The sequence below is a fragment of the Delphinapterus leucas genome, chromosome 3, assembly GCF_059928025.1.
Source record: "Delphinapterus leucas isolate spDelLeu-1000000601 "Yukka" chromosome 3, BTC_Dleu_Yukka2, whole genome shotgun sequence".
NCBI classification, from domain to species: domain Eukaryota; kingdom Metazoa; phylum Chordata; class Mammalia; order Artiodactyla; family Monodontidae; genus Delphinapterus; species Delphinapterus leucas.
This window is the reverse complement of record NC_143131.1, coordinates 14091216-14106068: the sequence shown is the minus strand read 5'-3', so window position 1 is coordinate 14106068 and position 14853 is coordinate 14091216. Positions and strand designations below refer to the sequence as shown.

Below are 14853 nucleotides of genomic sequence, written 5' to 3'. Positions count from 1 at the left end.
TATTTGGAAATAGGTTCTTTGAAGATGTAATCAGGTAAAATGAGGTCCTGCTGGATTAGAGTGGGTCCTAAATCTAATGTGTGGTATCCTTATATGAGAAGAGAGGATGCAGACATATATAGACACAGAAGGAATTAGGACATGTGAAGATGGAGGCAGAGATTGGGGTGATGTAGTTAGAAGCCAAGAAATGCCAGGAGCTGCTGGTAGCTAGGAAAAGACAAAGGTTATTCCAAAGAGCCTGCAGGAGAAGCATGGCCCTGCTGACAACTTGAGTTCAGCTATCTACTCTCAAGAACTGTGAGAATAAATTGCTGTTGTTTTAAGCCTCTCGGTTTGTGGTACTTTGCAGTAACAGCCCTAGGAAACTAATACAGGGATAAAGATGAAGGCTTGTAAAATACTACTAGGCTGAATTTATTGATAAGAGCCTACAAAGCAGATACATTTTACATCAAAAGGTTAGAAAAAGATTAAGTTTGTTTGATTGTTTGCTGAGTATGTCTCTTCCAATTGTACCCGTGGAACTAAGAAAATAACCACAAGATGGCTTTCAGAGCCCAATGGACCCACTGTGAGAAGAAACTGAGCGAAAACACCATTGATCACTTGACTTCCTTCCACCCAAAAGTGCCTACACTAAATGAAGTTGAAGTGCCAGAACTGCCTAGGATACTGTAGAGGAAGATCTCCAAAGTCTTGGCAAGATGGGAATCTTAGAGTTGATTTATCATGTAAGACTTTCTCACCCACCTCAGGAGGGTCCAGAGGACATTACCCATCAACATGACTATGAGAAGTAATTTATGAAGTGAGTCCCAGCACCCTTGAAGAGATCTGCAATTGCTCCTCTCTGTATTCAGATGTATCTTACAATGGAACCTGTTATCAAACTGAGATTCTTAAATGCAGTGGTGATGATGGGATCTCAGGATGGCAGGTAGGTACCAGTGTGGTTGCTATAATGGACAGCTGAGCCAAAGCAGTAATCAGAATTGTCTGACTCGCAGAGACCTGTGGTATTGGCTAGTTGATCATGGTGTCCCTAGAAAAGAAATAGATGGATAATTACTAAATTCTTACTTGGTCTTTATAAGCAGAAGAGCTCTGGGAACTCCCTGGTGGTACAGTGGTTAGGACTCAGTGCTCTTACTGCCGAGGGCCCTGTTTTAATCCTTAGGGAGCTAAAATCCCACAAGCTGCACAGCGCAGCCAAAAAATAGATTAGCAGAAGAGTTCTGGGTCTATGAACAGAAACCCTAACTTGTGTCACCAAAACAGAAAGTCACAGCCCCTCAGCCAGTTCCCAGGCTTGAGCCAATTTACATACCCAGAACCCTGAATGAAGGGCAGGCCAGATCTTCCTGAGGAAGGACCCTACTTCAGTGCCAAAAATGTATAGTGTTAATTTTTCCCCCAGCCTTCCCCACAGGGTCCTATAGCCATCAACAAGAGTGACTGTTCGTTGGAGGAAAGGAAATAACCAGACTTTTGGGGCTTAGTAGACAGTGGCTTTGACCTAGTTCATGGAAACCCAAAATATCACTGTAGTATCTACCTATCAGAGTAGGGGCTTGTGAAGGTCAAATTATCAGTGGAATTTTAGCTCAGGTTCATCTTGCATTAGGCCCAGTGGGTCTCTGAACACATCCTATGGTTATTTCCCCAGTTCCGGAATGCATAAAAAATGGACATGCTCAGCAGCTGGCAGGATCCCCACAATGGTCCCCTGACCTGTAGAGTGAATGCTGTTACTGTAGGAAAGGACAAATGGAAGCCACTAGAACTGTTGCTACCTATAAAAATGTAAACCAAAACAATACCACATTTTTGGAGGGATTGCAAAGATTAGTACCACTATCAAGAACTTGAAAGTTGCAAAGGTTGTGATACGCATCACATCCCTTTTCAACTCACCTATTTGGCATGTGCAGAAGACAAATGGATCTTGGAGCATGACTGGATTTTTGTAAATCCGATTATGTGATGATCCCTGTTGCACTGCTATTCCAGATGTGGTTTCATTGTTGAGCAAATCAACACATTTCCCAGTACCTGGTGTGCAGCTATTGATCTGGCAAATGCTTTTTCCTTTATATGTGTTGAAAAAGACCGCCGGAAGGAATCAACTGGCAAGGTCAGCAGCACACCTTCACTGTCCCACCACAGGTTATATCAACCCTTCAGCCCTATGTCATGCTTTAGTTTGCAGGGACTAAATCCCCTTCCGCTTCCACAGAACATCACACTGGTCTATTACATTGATGATGATATGCTGATTAGTCCTGGTAGACAGGAAGTACCAATTACTGTACACATATTGGTAAGATATTTGCATGTCAGAGGATGGAAAATAAATCCACCCCAATTCAGAGGCCTTCTACCTCAGTGAAATTTCTAGGGGTCCAGTGGAGTTGAGTATATCAAGATATCACTTCTAAGTGAAGGATAAGTTGTTACATCTGGCCCTTCCTACTGTTAAAATAAAAAAGAGGCATAAAACCAAGTGAGAGAAGAGAAGTCTCTGCAACAGTCCAAGCTGCTGTGCAACTTACTTTGCCACTTGGGTCATATGATTCAGTTGATCCAGTGATGCTTGAAGCGGCAGATAGAGATGATATTTGGAGTCTTTGGCAAGTACGTATAACTGAATCACAATGCAAACCTTTAGGATTTTGTAGCAAAGCCCCGCCATCTTGTGAAATAACTATTCTCCTTGTGAGAAACAAGTTTTGGCTTGCTGAGGGACCTTAGCAGAAATGGATACTTACCCGTGGGCCAAGTTACAATGCAACCTGAGCTCAGTGATAAATCATATTGATGGTATGTAACCTTGATATGATCGGATGCAAAGGGCACCACACCTCTGTGATCTTCCAAACCCATAACCCCAGTCTAATGAGAGGAACAGTGGACAAATTACAAACTCCATTAGAGGGGCATCCTAAAAATTACTTCACCAGTTCTCTTCAAAACTGTCAAGGCCACCAAAAAGAAGAAAAGTCTCAGAAACTATCACTCAAGAGGAGCCTAAGGAGACATGACAACTAAATGTAATGTGGTATTCTGGATGGGGTCCTGGAACAGAAGAAGACATTAGGTTAAACAACAGAAGTATGAATAAACTATGGACTTTAGTTAATAATGGATCAAAATTGGCTCATTAAGTAATAAATATACCATACTAATGTAAGATGTTAGTAATAGGAGAAATTGGGTACAGGGTATATAGGAGCTCTGTACTATCATATCCATTTTTCTATAAATATAAAACTATTCCCCCGCCAAAGTCTATTATATTAGAAAAAACTCAAACTCAAATCACCATGTCACAAAATGATAAACCAAGACTTTCCAAAATAAGGAAGAATGTCAAATCATGTTCTTATTTTGTACTTCAATAGAAAGATTTAAATTTAAAATTTAATTATTTCATCTTTAATCCTTTAAAATTGCTATTGTGTATGTTTTATAGTATACATAATACATACACACAGAGGTACACATGTGTATTTTTAATGTATATGTGCATATTGGGAATGTCCAAAAATTTTTTAACCAGCATTACAGAACTAAATTATTAGAGAGCAAGGGTGTAAACTAAATAAGCCAAAAACTAAATCAGAGTTTCTAGGAGGAAGTTGTGAAACGTAAGCCCATGAACTGTGATATAATTACAATTAGCCTATTGTTATGTCAAGATGAATAAAAAATAGCAGAAAAATCTATAAGCCTAAGTAAAAGCCTATATAATAACGTTGCTAGAAACAATTCCAGTTAGTTTCCAGCTTCCTCTTAAAATCAAACATTTGTAAATTAGATAACTAAAAGTAAAATGGTGACATAATAATGTGTAAGTCCTTAGACTTGATAACAGATTTTGAACCATCTCAAACTGATATTACTTCTTCAGTGGCCTTCCCTGGAATAGTTAATGCATGAAAGATTCTGAGCTCCTTTTCTTTGAATACTTCAGCCCTTATTTACAGTAACTGTTCATGAAGAATACTACTGAGCCATTACACTTTTTATTTGTTTGTTGGAATGATTGATTTTTTAAGTTCTCTATAAGGAACTTAGTACAAGTGGATGCATATCTCCCTCTTCAATACCAAAAACTCATATTTTACAGCAAAGTTAAAACACCCTATATTTTTACTCTATGGAATTTCCCAGTGTCACAGCTATAAAAAATAGACTACAAGTGTATTCCGTACATCAGTTTCTAAAGTAGTCACAGGTACTTTTTAGTTTATTCTAGTTTCACAGGTTCATGTACTATACTCAAGCTTGGCAGGAAGTATCACTAGTTTCACTTAAAAATTAACTACTCTAGGAATACCTGTGTATTTATTTGAAAGACCCCCCCCCTTTTCAGCATGTCTCTTGATTGTAGAATGCTCATTTTTAAATAGGACTTTGGGGGTGGGAACTACTATTTTTTTGCAGTTCTGAGACTAGAAGAAATAACTTTACAGGGGAAAAATTAGGAGAAATAGTTAATTAAAAAATATCTTGCACTAGTAATAGTTTACCTGAAAACCCCCAAAATTGTCCACAAGAGTTTTTCTTGGGAGAAGTGTGTCATAATGAAATTTTATCATGAAATTCAAACCATTTCATACATAAGGAGATGACAGAGGATGATGTTATAAAAAGACTTGGAATTCTGGAAAATATTAAATGAGTCTTTTGCCTCCAGCTAAACAATTTCATCCTAAACAAATAATTCAGGCAGATGATTATCTTAAGTTATTTGAAGAGCTTCTAAAATGGAATTCCATACCCTTAGTACCTTAATATCTGCTATGGACTGAATCATGGCCCCTCCAAATTCATATGTTGAAACCCTAACCCTAATGTAACTATATTTGGTGATATGAGCTGAATATTTGTGTCCTCCCAAAATTCATGTGTTAAAACCCTATACTCAAATGGGATGGTATTAGGAGGTGGGACCATTGGGAGGTAATTAGGATCAAATGAGGTCAAGAGGGTAAAGTCCTCATGAATGAGATTAGTGCCTTATAAGAGTCACAAGAGTATCTGGTCTTGCATTTAGGCCTTTAATCCATTTTGAGTTATTTTTATATATGGTGTTAGAAAATGTTCTGATTTCATTCTTTTACATGTAGCTGTCCAGTTTTCCCAGCACCACTTATTGAAGAGACTGTTTTTCCTCCATTGTATATTCTTGCCTCTGTTGTCATAGATTAATTGACCATAAGTGCATGGGTTTATTTCTGGGCTTTCTATCCTGTTCCATTGATCTATGTGTCTGTTTTTTTGTACCATACTGTTTTGATTACTGTAGCTTTGTAGTATAGTCTGAGGTCAGGGCACATGATTCCTCCAGCTCTGTTCTTCTTTCTCAAGATCGTTTTGGCTATTTAGTTTCTTTTCTGTTTCCACACACAATTAAAAATTTTTTGTTCCAGTTCTGTGAAAAACGCCATTGGTGGGCTTCCCTGGTAGCGCAGTGGTTGGGAGTCTGCCTGCCGATGCAGGGGACACGGGTTCGTGCCCCAGTCCAGGAAGATCCCACATGCCGCGGAGCGGCTGGGCCTGTGAGCCATGGCTGCTGAGCCTGCGCGTCCGGAGCCTGTGCTCCGCAACGGGAGAGGCCACAGCAGTGAGAGGCCCGCATACCACAAACAAAAAACAAAAAACAGAAAAACAAAAACACGCCATTGGTAATTTGATAGGGTTTGCATTGAATCTGTAGATTACTTTGGGTAGTATGGTCATTTCAACAATATTGATTCTTCCAATCCAAGAACACGGTATATCTTTCCATCTGTTTGTGTCATCTTCATCATATAGTGTTTGGAGTACAGGAACTGCTAGAGGAAAACATAAGCATAACACTCTTTGACATACATTGTAGCAATATTTTTTTGGGTCTATCTCCTAGAGTAATGGAAACAAAACCAAAAATAAACAAATGGGACCTAATTAAACTTAAAAGCTTTTTCACAGCAAAGGAAATCATAAACAAAATGAAAAGACAACCTACAGACTGGGAGAAAATATTTGCAAACAATGCAACCAACAAGCAATTGAGCTCCAAAATATACAAACAGCTCATACAGCTCAATATCAAAAAACAAACAACCCAATCAAAAAATGGGCAGAAGGGACTTCCCTGGTGACGCAGTGGTTAAAAATCAGCCTGCCAGTGCAGGGGACATGGGTTCAAGCCCTGGTCCAGGAAGATCCCACATGCTGTGGAGCAACTAAGCCCGTGTACCACAACTACTGAACCTGCGCTCTAGAGCCTGCGAGCCACAACTACTGAGCCTGAGTGCCACAAATACTGAAGCCTGCACACCTAGAGCCCGTGCTCTGCAACAAGAGAAGCCACCACAATGAGAAGCACATGCACCGCAATGAAGAGTAGCCCCCACTCACCTCAACTAGAGAAAGCCCACACATGGCAATGAAGACCCAACACAGCCAAAACTAAATAAATAAAAATAAATAAATCTATTTAAAAAAATGGGCAGAAGACCTAAGCAGACATTTCTCCAAAGAACACATACAGCTGGCCATTTCTCCAAAGAAGACATACATTTACAGGCACGTGAAAAGATGCTCAGCATCGCTAATAAGTAGAGGAATGCAAATCAAAACTGCAGTGAGGTATTACCTCACACCAGTCAGAATGGCCATCATCAAAAAGTCTACAAATAATAAATGCTGGAGAGGGTGTGGACAAAAGGGAACCCTTGTGCACTGTTGGTAGGAATGTAAATTGCTGCAGCCACTGTGGAGAACAGTATGAAAGTTCCTTAAAAACTAAAAATAGAGTTACCATGTGATCCAGCAATCCCACTCCTGGGCATATATCTGGAAAAGATGAAAACTCTAACTCAAAAAAATACATTCACCCCAATGTTCGTAGCAGCACTATTTACAATAGCCAAGACATGGAAGCAACCTAAATGCCCAATGACAGATGAATGGATGAAGAAGAGATAGTATATTTATACAGTGGAATACTACTCAGCCATAAAAAAGAATGAAATAATGCCATTTGTAGCAACACAGATGGACCTAGAGATTATCATACTAGGTGAAGTAAGTCAGAGAGAGAAAGACAAATATCATATGATATCATTTATATATGGAATCTAAAAAATGATACAAATGAACTTATTTACAAAACAGAAATGGATTCACAGACACAGAGAACAGACTTAGACTTACCAAAGGGGAAAGCAGGAGGGATGGATAAATTAGGAATTTGGGATAAAAAGATACACACTACTATATATAGAATACATAAACAACAAGGACCTACTGTATAGCACAGGGAACTATATGCAATATCTTGTAGTAACCTATAATGGAAAAGAATATGTATGTGTGTGTATATATATATATATATATATATATATATAACTGAATCACTGCTGACACCTGAAACATTGTAAGTTGATTATATTTCAGTAAAAAATTATAAATACCAAAAATACATTTATTAATTTTTTTAAAAAGAGTCACAAGAAAGTTTGCTCTTCCTCTCTGCTCTCTGCCAGGTGCAGATATAAGGAGAAGTCAGCAGTCTACAAATCAGAAAACTTTCCTTACCAGAACTCAACCATACTGGCGCCCTGCTCTTGAACTTCCAGTCTCCAGAACTGTAAGAAATAAATTTCTGTTGTTTAAGCCATCCAGTGTATGGTAGTTTGTCACAGCAGCTTGAATTCACTAAGACATTTAGAGATAGGACCTGTGAGGAGGTGATGAAGGTGAAATGAGGTCATATGGGTGGGGCCCTAATCTGACAGGGTTGGTGTCCTTATAAGAAAAAGAAGAGACACCAGACTTCTCTCTCTACCATGGAGGACACAGAAGGCAGCCATCTGAAAGCCAGGAAGAAAGCTCTCACCAGAAACCAAATCAGCTAGCACCTTGATCTTATACTTCCCAACCTCTGGAACTGTGAGAAAATAAATTTCTGTTGTTTAAGCCACCCAGTCTATGGTATTTTGTCATGGCAGCCCAAGCTAACTAAGACAGTATCATAGAGTACTTCTTTATACTTACCTTTTAGGACAAGCATCTGGGTTCCTTTGGAAAGGAAGCCCAACATTCATACTGTACACTGGAATTTAGAAAGAGCTAGAGGGACAAATTGTAGAAGTTTCCTAAGAAAATAAAGGTAAGGAAGAGATTCTTAGTCATTTCTGTGCCCTAACATAGGAAATCTTCACCTCCTAGAGTAATCTGATGTTAGGTTGATGATTTTCGTATAACCTCATCTTATCTCCATCAAAGAGGGGAAAACATCACCCTACTATTACCAAAAACTCTCTGCTTGCAATAAGGTAGGTTGTCAACCATACCTTAAAAAAGTCATACCAGGATATTGCTGACAAAGTAACAAGGGCTTTCTGGATCTTTTGCTAATCATTGTCTCATGATTTTTTTCTTTTTACTTGCTCCAGAATTTTAGAGGATAGTTGACTAGGTCTTCTCCAGAAGATACGGCTGCATAATTTCATTATCATTGCATTATTTTCCAAAGACCCTGGCAGCTAGAATTCATCTTAAAATAATGATCTTCAAAGTGGGGTACCTCTATCTCTTGAGGTACACCAGGGCCACTTCATACAGCTGTGCAGCATAGGCCCTGGGGTGAAAGATATCTTTCACAGCTGTACGAGGGCATGGATAGGACTGTTTTCCTTTCTGACCACTTCTCTTACGTTCACCATATTCTTACTTTACAAAAACAAAAGATTGCTCTCTTATCCATCCCAAATCTTACTACAGTGTGTCTCTCAAGGGCTGTGTTGTCCAATACAATAGTCACTAGTCACATGTGGATATTGGGCACCCGAAATGTAGCTGGTATGAATTAAGATTTGCTGCTTGTATAAAATACTACAAGGAATAGTACAAAAAAAATGTAAAACTACCTCATTTTTAACTTTTTATACTGACTGAATGTTGAAATGATTATATTTTGGAAATATTGCATTACATATAACTTTAATTTCACCTGCTTCTTTTTGCTTTTTAAACAAATTTTAAATTACGTATATAGCTCACATTATATTTCTATTGGATAGCACTTCTGCTTTCGGAGAAGTCTCCCATATAAGGCATCAAAAATTTGCGTTCAGGCTTTGTGTCTTTCCTTTTCTTCTCTTTAAGAGTGGGTATTTTGGTATTCAGTGGAGCAGTTTGCCCAATATGTTCATTCAGATATAATGTAGAGTGTGGTTATAAGAGTGATGATAATTTTACTCAAAGAAAGCATTGCTCCTGAGTGAGAATGTTGAGAGAACCAAGCAGAGTATAGGTAAGAAACATTGGTAGCATCTTAGGTCATCCAGGTGACATGCTCATTGCAAGGCTCTCTGCCTTACTTAGCACTCTTCCTTAGAATTAGTATTTATAAGTGAGATGATTGTCCTATAGTAGTCCCAGATTGACTGTAAAGACTGGATAATCAATCCTTTTGTAATTCAGGGGGTTTCTAATTCTTTGCTTTCAACAAATTTGATGGAGAACCTAAAGTTGATGATTTAAAATAACATTTAATGAGATATTACTATGATACTTTTGGCATGCAATTCAGAAGTTGAAATAATTGAAGGACTTTACTATAATAAAACTATTCTCATCTATTTATGAGAACAGTGTCTCTGAGTGCTTATATCTATAAAACCCCAAAATAGAAATTGAATCTAGATTAAATTCTATCTCTAACAATAAATAGCATTCATCAATAGATTTTGAGAGATGTATCCAATAAAATTTTACTAATTATGTGTAATTATTATCAAAATTTATAATATATTGTTTCAAATTTTAACTACTGATAATTATAATAAAACTTTCAGGTAATTTTAATTTTAAAAGACTTTCAAACATAAAAATATACCGCATTACATAAAATTCTGGGAATGGAGAATGGAATGAAAATAATATTTAATTGAGAAAAAGGAATGATGTGAAATGCAGTCTTTTTTATGAATGATAGTGACTTTCTAATAAATATGTTATTTTGATGGTACTGGAAACATAAGAGTCATGTGATGATTTTATTTTAAAATGTCAATATTTATAGTATAATGGAAATTACATTCTTTAAAACTACATTTCTAATGGAAAATTTTAGATGTCAACTTTCAAAATTTATAATATTTTGAAACAGTTTCACAGTTTTTCAAAACTCTTTTAGGGACAAAGTGAGCAAAAATATTCAGATGACTGCCTCAGATGGCAGCTAGTCAAAACCGTCTCATTTTATAGATGTAGCAGCTGAGGACCACAAGTTCTGTTCTTGAACCAGAACCCAAAGCCACATTCAGTCACTCGCTCTGCAACTCCATTCCATCTCCTACGCAAAGAGGGCACACGGGGTTCTGAGAGAAAGTCCATGTTTATTAATGACAAGGTACCTCTAAGTAAAAGGTCATCTCTTAAGTGTATTTGAGTTTAGAGCTGTCTGACATCTGTGGTAGCCTGTCACCACTAGTCTCATCAGGATTCCTTTTAAGGCAATCATTTAGAAATATGAGGTGTCCATACATCTATCTCAGCAAGTTGGGTTGTGATTTATCTGACAGCTGACTTCCCGAACAAAGCTGGAAGCAGCTTAGGGGAGTAGATCTTCATTGTTTTAGTTGGCTTGGGCTGGGCTGCCATAACGAAATACCATACACTGGGTGGTTTAAACAACAGAAAGTAATTTTCTCCCAGTCCTGGTGAGATCAGTGAGATCAGTGTGCCAGCATGGTCGGGTTCTTTTCCTGGCTTGCAGACAGCTGCCTTCTTGCTGCATATGCCTGCCAAGAGAAAGCAAGATCTGGATCTGGTCTCTCTTCCTGTCCTTAAGGACATAATCCTATTGGATCAGGACCCTACCCTTATGACCTCATTTAACTTTACTTCCACAAAGACCCTACCTCCAAATATGTCACATTAGGGGCTAGGGCTTCAACTTATGAATTTTAGTGGGACACAAACATTCAGTTCCCAACACTCATAAATCTTTATATACCTTGTTCCTAACCCAACTGATGGCACTAGTGAGCATTAATAAATTTCTGCTGAATAAACTTATATTAATTCCTTATATCAGTGTCATAGTGGCAATGTAGTATAGCAAAGAGAAAACTAGCTCTATGACCTTGGGCAAGTCATATAACATATCTGAGCCTCAGCTTCTTCAGATGTAAAGTCTAGATAGCAACTCTTATAAATATGAAGCTTAGAAGGGAGGTGTGTCAAGGGTATGGAATCGTATGTGTGAAATAATAGCTCTATATAATACTTTTGCTTAACATTTTACAGTTTATGAAACACTGCTGTATACATCATTCTACTGAATGAAGACCTGAATGCCTCAGACACTTGTAGCACCAAGCTTCATGATCTTTAAGGTCTTGGATCAACTGGTATTGTGAAAAGAAAATAAGGTAACCTTGGACTTCACTAGGTCATAATTTCCGTGTTATGCAATGAAGTAATTCACTGCATTGGTCTAGCTCTCAGGGTGATCAAGAGGCCAGGTTAATAAATCTTCCCGGCAGGGAGAGGAAAATATTAGGTGTTTTAATGTCTATTCTTTTGCAAAATTAATCAGTTACTTGCTATTTCCTTAAATAAATTATTTTTCAGAATACTTATAGCCAAAGTTTTGTAAGTCCAATCACGGACACTAGATGGCACCATAAGAACCTCACCTGCACCAATTCCTGACAGTCCAACAGCCCTTTCTCACAATTTACAGCCTGAAGATTTTTAAGATAGAGTCTAGGGTGAAGAAAAGTTCTTTCATTTCTGTGTAGAGTCTATAAGTTTTCTCTCTAAGAGGTTGCTCTCCTACTGTGAATAGTACGCAGAGGATCAAGGCTCTCGTGGGAAACTACAGACAGCGTGGGTCAAGTCAGGAGGCTTGGTCTGAGTCCCAGTGCTGATGCTTAGCAGGTTTTTGCGGAGAAAGTCTGTTTCCTGCCCTGTATGCATCTCACAGAATTGCTGGGAGGACCATACAGAGTCGTGTATGAGAACTGCCACGTGCTACAATTTTTTTTTTTTTTTTTTTTTGGTACGCGGGCCTCTCTCTGTTGTGGCCTCTCCCGTTGCGGAGCACAGGATCCGGACGCGCAGGCTCAGCGGCCATGGCTCACGGGCGCAGCCTCTCCGCGGCATGTGGGATCTTCCCGGACCGGGGCACAAACCCGTGTCCCCTGCATCGGCAGGCGGGCTCTCAACCACTGCGCCACCAGGGAAGCCCCACGTGCTACAATTAAAAAACAACGTTCTTTCTACCTCTGCAGCCCCTCTTCCTGGGAGGCTCCTGCCTTTGCACCAGCTCCGGGCCTCTGCTACCCTGGCCCCTGCCTACTCTGTTTTCAACCACAAACTCACTCCTCAAGCATCTGTAAAGGACTCTGACAACAGATCTATTTTTCCACTTTCACTCAAACGGCTGAAACTCATGCTTCTTAGTGTCCCCCACCCCAGTGGTGCTCAGCTTCTCTTCAGTAGTCCTGTGGCTACTCGTCATCATCTGGAAGTGAACCCCTTAAAGTCATCAGCTTCACGTCCCATTGTTGCAGAAGTCGTCCCTCCTCTCCCCTCCCCACTTGCTCATCCCCTCATTGCGATTCCAGCTCCTCCACAGCTTCCTTCTCTCCCTGCCGCCAGCCCCTGCTTCTCTGCGCACAGAGCCCCCCCCCTTCTCTTCTTGCCTAAGCTCTGTACTCTCTCACCAGCACCTGCGACTCCCTCTCCCCAGTCCTCCGATGCTCCAGCCCTCAGGCCCCCACGGAACCAGTGCAGACTTCTGTTTGAGGCAGCGCAGAGCGCTAGGTGGAAGAGCACAGGCGTAGAATTGTTTATTACCAGCTTTTACACAGTGACGAGCTGTGTAAGTTACCCTGCCCACGTACACTACGGGTCCCTCTGAGCACCAGCACGGGGTATTTTAGGAGGATGAAAACATCTACCCACAGGAGAAGTAAGAGAGTTAGTAGGTAAGAAGAGATTTTCTAAAACATATTTTTATGCTTTTATCTTTTGCCTCTTCCATATATGTGACCACTCCCTGCGATCCAGAGGTACTTCTGTGGAGGGCAAGTGGATGAATAGGTAGACTAGGATTATGGGAGTGAAACGCAAATAAGAGGCAGGGTGTAGGTTACTTCTAAAACAGGTAATTGAGATATAAAACTAAAGGCCTGAAGAAAGTAGGGCCTAGAGATTAGGCCCTTTGGAAACAAAACAGGGGAGACCCAGGTATACCTGCCTTCTGTTTCCCACCACAACCAGAAAGGGTCATGAAGACCACGGAGGACGAACCTCAGAGGAAACGGGCAGGGGGGGCAGAGGGGCTGCATTGTCCCTGTATGGTCAGGCCCCCCACGATGACTGTTCCCTTGCTCTCTGTGCATCCCCTGACTGACCAGTCCCTGCCTCACCTGCATCCTACTCACCTGACCGACCTTCCCCCCTCAAAAAATGGCTATGTACTCGCCCCGGGCCCTGACTAGTGATTGCTTATTAGATCAGAACATCCGCACCTTGCTAGCTCATCAAAGGGGTGGGGAGGGGCGTGTTCCTCTGCTGGTTTCCCTGGTAACCGATGAGCCAACCTGACGTCACTTCCCCCTGCAGCTGGTGACCTCCCTCTCGCCGTGGTAGTGAAGACGCCGCTGTCTGCTCCACAGGGCGGGTCACGCCCGGACCTCGCTTCACACAGGTAAGACCCTGCTATCTGTTAACACCACTGACGTCTCTGTCACTGATTCTGGGGTCCTTCTACGGTCTTCAAGCTGGGCAAATACTGGGCTCACAGGCCTGCGGGGTGCAGCACAACAGTCCCTTTTCAAGAGTCCTATATTCACCTAATCGTGAAACCCTGAAACCTAGGTGGGTCCCTTAAGCCCCAGAAGCAAGGATGTGGAAGGAAAATCCACAGCATATATTTAGCCCTCAAAACAACTCCACAAAACCACTGTTACCCACGTAAAACAGCACCACAAGGCTATTATTGGCTCTATTTTACTGAATAGGAGAGTGACAGGATTTTAACTCAGGCCAGCTGACTTCAAAGGCCGTGCGCTTAACCATCACCCTACACAGCCTTTCAGTAAACATCAGTTCCCTGCACTCACCCCAGCCCCATCTCGGTTCAATGCCGGGGCTAAGAAGCTGAGTTAGGAAAGGCAGGCTACCATGTGTTTCATGCTCTTACTATTTAAGGTCTGAACTCAGCTGGGCCTTCGGTTCTGCTGCATTTCCTGTTGTTTGTGCTCCGTGGGCTCCCTTCACCAATCCCTGCAATAGGCCTAAACCTTCAACATCCCCTGCCCTGCTCACCTTCAGCAGTAAACTTGCCTGTGATTCATAGAGAAAATCAGTGCCATTAGGGGTGGACTCTCTCAGCTTCTCTCCTTCCCTCAACTTATCTTCAGGAGCACCCTCTCCTCCTATCCAACCAATTTTCGAAAGAGAGGTTTCTCTCTCTATCCTATTTCAGACCACTCCCTCCTTTGCTCTTTCACCTCCTCCAGGAGTTCTCTCAGGTGTCTCTTTTTCCAGTATGTTCAATCTTCGCCCTCTCTGCTGGGTCCTTTCAGCGTATAAACAAGGTAAGGTCTTTCCTCACCTTCATGTCACTTCCATCTACAATTGTCCTAGATTTCAGAAATTTCCAAGCACCAGTCCCTGAACTCTTCCTAAGTAGTGATGAAATCTCACTAATTCATGATAAAAACTTGAGCAAATAAGGATAATATAGTGAGTTTCTCATTAAGCTAAAGTAATTCAATTTAAATGATTTTCTTTTGTTCTGAAATTATGACTTTTTTTTAATGTTCTGATACT

At 40.5% G+C, this 14853-nt stretch overlaps 1 long non-coding RNA gene across 12 annotated transcripts in view; it reads left to right on the top strand.

The window, feature by feature from the left end:
• Positions 1–14853, top strand: part of LOC111178576 (uncharacterized) — a 76639-nt gene that overhangs the window by 1951 nt on the left and 59835 nt on the right. For 5 of the 12 annotated variants that reach the window (XR_016392603.1, XR_016392602.1, XR_016392601.1 and 2 more), the window contains exons 2-4: positions 7542–7645; positions 11314–13001; positions 13642–13726. This is a non-coding gene — a long non-coding RNA (uncharacterized LOC111178576). Of the gene's footprint in view, positions 1–7541; positions 7646–11313; positions 13002–13641; positions 14852–14853 lie in introns of those variants that run through there. The other 7 variants (XR_016392595.1, XR_016392594.1, XR_016392597.1 and 4 more) reach the window with 4 other exon arrangements.